Raw genomic sequence first — 6,044 nt, 5'->3', positions numbered from 1 at the left:
GGTAAAAAAAAAAATCACAATAAGCGTTTATCGATTGGTTTGGGCAAAATGTATAGTGTTTACAAAATAGGGGATAGTTTTATTGCATTTTTATTAATATTTTTCTTTTTACTACTAATGGCGGCGATCAGCGTTTTTTTTCGTGACTGCGACATTATGGCGGACACTTCGGACAATTTTGACACATTTTTGGGACCATTGTCATTTTCACAGCAAAAAGTGTTATAAAAATGCACTGATTACTGTGAAAATGACAATTGCAGTTTGGGAGTTAACCACTAGGGGGCGCTAAAGGGGTTAAGTGTGACCTCATATGTGTTTCTAACTGTAGGGGGCGGGGCTGGACGTGTGACGTCATTGATTGTGTTTCCCTATATCAGGGAACACGCGATCAATGACTGCGCCACAGTGAAGAACTGGGAAGCTGTGTTTACACTCACCTCTCCTCGTTCTTCAGCTCCGGGGACCGATCGCGGGACTCCAGCGGCGATCGGGTCCGCGGAGCTTTCGACCGGGTCGCGGGCGCGCGCCCGCAGCTGGGCACTTAAAGAGAACGTACGGGTACGTGCTTGTGCCCAGCCGTGCCATTCTGCCGACGTAAATGTGCAGGAGGCGGTCCTTAAGTGGTTAATTGTTTTGCGCAAAATAGGGGATAGTTTGTATGGCATTTTTAATCATAATATTTTTGTTTTACTAGTAATGGCGGCGATCATCGATTTTTATCGCGACTGCCACATTACGGCGGACACATCGGACACTTTTGACACATTTTTGGGACCATTGTCATTTTTACAGCGATCAGTGCTATAAAAATTTACTGATTACTGTGAAAATTACACTGGCAGTAAAGGGGATTAATCACTAGGTGGCGCTGTAGGGGGTTAAGTGTTCCCTAGTGTGTGATTCTTACTGTAGGGGGGGCATGGCTTGTCGCGACACGTCACTGATCGCTGTTCCCTATGACAGGGAACAGACGATCACTGCCACTAGGAAGAACGGGGAAAGGTTTTGTTTACACTCACCTCTCCCCGTTCTTCAGCTCTGTGAGCCTATCACGGGACACCGGCGGCGATTGGGGGGGCGCGGTCAGGGAGCACGCGACCCACGGCTGGGATCTTAAAGGGGACGTACCTGTACGCCCTTGTGGGCGCGGTCAAGGAGCTCAGGACCAGGTTGCGGGGTAGGATCTTAAAGAGGACGTACCTGTACGCCCTTGTGCCCAGCCATGCCGTGCCATTCTGCCGACGTACATCGGCGTGCGGCGGTCCTTAAGTGGTTAAATGACGCTTTTCTCTGGAAGGTTACACAAGTGAAAGTGATTACACATGTAGCAGATCTTCCGTCAGTTTGTTTCCTGCTTCCTCATTTGCATTTTTTTATTCTGAGTTTCTCCCCCTGCATGGTGGGAGTTCCCCTCCCCCACATTCTCTAGAGAAATTGGTGCGTTTTGAGGTCATATGTGGGGGAAAAACCACACTTGATCAGGCTCTGGAACGACTCCAGATGAGCAGAAGAAGCGTCCAGCAAACTCTGCAACTGTGCTAAAGTTTCCACTCGCAATTCGGACAAATATTTTGTTATTCGGATGTACAGCAGAACCTTAGATTACGAGGATAATCTGTTCCGAGAGAATGCTCGTAATCCAAAGCACTCGCATATCAAAGCGGGTTTCCCCATTGAAGTCAATGGAAATGAAAATAATTTGTTCCGCATTGACTTCAATGCCATGCAATACCGTATGTGGCCAGAGGTGGTGGGAGGGAGTCAGAGAGCCTCAGAAAGGCTTGGCTGAATTCAGAAACGGAGTATTTTTCCCGAACTGCTCGGGCGCCCCCGCACCTCTGGCCAAATGCGGTACTGCACACCGCTGTGGCTTGAATCCTGCTCGTTTTGCAAGACAACACTCTGATTTTTTTAAAAAATGTTGGTTTTGCGAAACGATCGTTAAACGCAGTACTTGCAATCCAAGGTTTCACTGTGCCGCATTTGGCCAGAGGTGCGAGGGGGGGAAGCGGTGACGCTCTGAGACACTCGTAGCTGCTCCGTTCCCGAGTGTCTCTGGTGCACCACCACCCCACCACCACAAAAAAAAAAGTGTAAAAATAAATAAAATCTACTAGTAAAATGAATAAAAAATATTTTTAAAGCGCCCCTCCCGGCCTCTGCATAAAAAAATAAATAAAAAAACTGCGCCGCCTCGGCTGGAAAGCCAGGATTATTTTTTTAATTTTTATTTCAGACTTCTCAGCCTAGTGGTGAGATGCAAGGGTTTTATTGACCCCCCCTCCCCCCAGATCTCACTGTAAAGAGGACCTGTCATGCCATATTCCTATTACAAGGGATGTTTACATTCCTTGTAATAGGAATAAAAGTGATGAAAAATTATAAAAAAAAAAAAAAAAGTGTCAAAGTAAAAAGTCTAAAATAGAATTAATAATAATTTTTTTAAAGCGCTCCTGTCCCCGTGTGCTCGCAAGCAGTAGCGAACACATACGCAAGTCCCGCCCACACATGAAAACGGTGTTCAGACCACACATGTGAGGTGTCGCCGTGAACTTTAAAGCGAGAGCAATAATTATAGCCATAGCCCCCCCTCTGTAACTCAAAATATGTAACCAGTAAAGAAAGGATTTTTAAGTACCGAAGTTTGGCGCCATTCCACGAGCTGGTGCAATTTTGAAGGGCGACATGTTAGGCAGGGGTGTGGAGTCGGAGGAAGTTTTGGGTACCTGGAGTCGGAGGAAATTTGGGGTACCTGGAGTCGGAGTCAGCAAACAATGCACCAACTCCTACTAAATTTAGATTGTCGGAACATTTATCTACCAACTTCACAGCCCTGATGGGTATCCATTTACTCGGCATAACATCTTTCACATTATGCAAAAAAAAATGGGCTAACTTTAAGGGGTTTTTTTTGTTTTTTTTAAAGCATGAAACTTTTTCCCCCCCAAAAAAACGTGTTCGAAAAATGCTGCGCAAGATAAAAAGTTGCAATGACCGCCATTGTATTCTCTAGGGTCTCTGCAAAAAAAAAACAAAAAAACACACACGTTTGGGGGTTTCCGAGTAATTTTCTAGCAAGAAAATAAATAAAGAAAGAAGATGATTTTTACATGGAGGGAAATGTCATAATTGGCCAGGATGGGAAGTGGTTAAAAAAAAAAAGATTTAGTCCATAAATCTATCCCATAGTTTGCAGACATTATATATTTTGCGCAAACCAATCAGATGCTTATTGGGATTTTTTTTGTTATCAAATACATATTGGCTTGAACTGATTAAGAAATTATATATTTTTTTTATTTTTTTGGGGGGTGGGGCTGTGCATTATAGTAGAAAGCAAAAAAATATTGTTTTTTTTTAACCACTTGGGATCCGCCTGCCGTCAATTGACGGCTACATCGCGGATCCCAAAAGCCAACAGGACGTCAATTGACGTCCGCCCCTTTGGGCGGTCCCCGCGCGCGCTCCAGAGCGCGCAGCGGGGAAAATCTGTGTTGGCCGTGTCCCTTGGACACAGCCAATTACAGATCGCTGAACGGCCAATCAGAGTGGCCGTTCGCGATGCGATCTGTGCGGCCAATGAGAGATGATCTCATATGTAAACATATGAGATCATCTGTCATTGCCGGCTCACACAGACAGCGGTGCTGTCTCTGGAGAGGAGACCGATCTGTGTCCCTTGTACATAGAGACACAGATCGGTCACCTCCCCCACCCGGTCACCTACCCCCCCCCCCACCTACAGTTAGAACACTATATAGGGAACATATTTAACCGCTTCCTCACCCCCTAGTGTTAACCCCTTCAATGCCAGTCACATTTATACTGTAATTAGTGCATATTTATAGCACTGATCGCAGTATAAATGTGAATGGCGCCAAAAATGTGTCCGATGTGTCCACCATAACGTCGCAGTCCCAATAAAAATCGCCGCCATTTCTAGTAAAAAAAAAAAAAAATAAAAATAATTCTGTCCCCTATTTTTTAAGCGCTATAACTTTTGCGCAAACCAGTCGCTTATTGCGATTTTCTTTTTTTTTTACCAAAAATATGTAGAAGAATACGTATCGGCCTAAACTGAGAAAATTTTTTTTTTTTTTTTTTTTTAATTGGGATATTTATTATAGCAAGAAGTAAAAAAATATTGTATTTTTTTCAAAATTGTCGCACTTTTTTGTTTATAGCGCAAAAAATAAAAACCGCACAGGCGATCAAATACCACCAAAAGAAAGCTCTACTTGTGGGGAAAAAAGGACGTCAATTTTGTTTGGGAGCCACGTCGCACGACCGCGCAATTGTTAGTTAAAGCGACGCAGTGCCGAAAGCTGAAATTTCACCTGGGCAGGAGGGGGGTATATGTGCCCAGTAAGCAAGTGGTTAAAAATTGTCGATCTTTTTTTGTAAAAAAAACTGCAGAGGTGATCAAATTACCACCAAAAGAAAGCTCTATTTGTGGGGGAAAAAAAGACATCAATTTAATTTGGGTACATTGTCGTACGCCCTTGCCATTGTCAGTTACGGTAACGCAGTGCCGTATCGCGAAAAATGGCCTGGTCATTAAGGGGGTAAAACCCCGGGGCTGAAGTAGTTAAAGGGACAGTGCAAAAAAAAAATCGCCCCATCCCTCCTTGCGCCAAAAGTAAGTTGCGCCTGCAAATGTAAAATGTTTGCACCACACATGAGGTATCGCCATGATCATTGGAGCGAGAGCAATAGTTCTAGTGCAAGATCTCCTCTAAAAAAATTCAAGGGTCGCCTGTGGAATTTTTTTTTAAGTACCTGTGTGCAATTTTAACCACTTAACCCCCAGACCATATTGCTGCCCAAAGACCAGAGCACTTTTTGCGATTCAGGACTGTGTCGCTTTAACTGACAATTGCACGGTCGTGCGACGTGGCTCCCAAACAAAATTGGCGTCCTTTTTCCCCCACAAATAGAGCTTTCTTTTGGTGGTATTTGATCACCTCTGCGGTTTTTATTTTTTGCGCTATAAACAAAAATAAAGCGACAATTTTGAAAAAAATTAATATTTTTTACTTTTTGCTATAATAAATATCCCCCAAAAATATATAAAAAAAAAAAAAAAATTTTTCCCCTCAGTTTAGGCCGACACGTATTCTTCTACATATTTTTTTTTTACGAAAATCGCAATAAGCGTTTATTGATTGGTTTGCGCAAAAGTTATAGCGTTTACAAAATAGGGGGTATTTTTATGGCATTTTTATTAATATTTTTTTTTTTTTACTAGTAATGGCGGCGATCAGCGTTTTTTTTTCCGGTACTGCGACCTTATGGCGGACACTTTTGACACATTTATGGGACCATTGGCATTTTTATAGCGATCAGTGCTATAAAAATGCATTGGTTTACTATAAAAATGCCACTGGCAGGGAAGGGGATAACACTAGGGAAAGGGGTTAAGTATGTTCCCTGGGTGTGTTCTAACTGTAGGGGGGGGGGGGTGGCCTCACTGGGGGAAATAACCGATTTTCTGTTCATACATTGAACAGAAGATCAGCAGTTCTCCCCCTGACAGGACCGGGAGCTGTGGGTTTACACCCACAGCTCCCTGTCCCAGCTCTGCAACGAGCGATCACGGGTGCCTGGCGGCGATCGCGCCCGCCGCGCACGGGGGTCTGCGCGAGAGCCGACGTTATATTACGTGCTCTCGCGCAGGGGATCCGACTTGCCGCCGTAAAACGACGGTGGGCGGTCGGCATGTGGTTAAAGCATGACAGGTTAGATATTCATTTACTTGGCGGAACATCTTTTACATTATACATACAAATTGGGATAACTTTACCATTTTTTTTATTAATGGAAGAGTATTAAAAAAAAAAAGGCCGTTTGAAAGACCGCTGCGCAAATACAGTGTGACATAAAATATTGCAACGACCGCCGTTTTATTCTCTAGGGTCTCTGCTAAAAGAATAAAATAAAATAAAAATTTAAATATTATATCAAGTATTGTAGAGGAACGGAAGCAGGCAAAGGTGCAGCCTAGATTTACTTTACACAAAATAAATCAGATACACAAGTGA

The sequence above is a fragment of the Rana temporaria genome, chromosome 4 (assembly GCF_905171775.1).
Source record: "Rana temporaria chromosome 4, aRanTem1.1, whole genome shotgun sequence".
In the NCBI taxonomy this organism is placed as follows: domain Eukaryota; kingdom Metazoa; phylum Chordata; class Amphibia; order Anura; family Ranidae; genus Rana; species Rana temporaria.
This window is presented reverse-complemented; position numbering follows the sequence as displayed.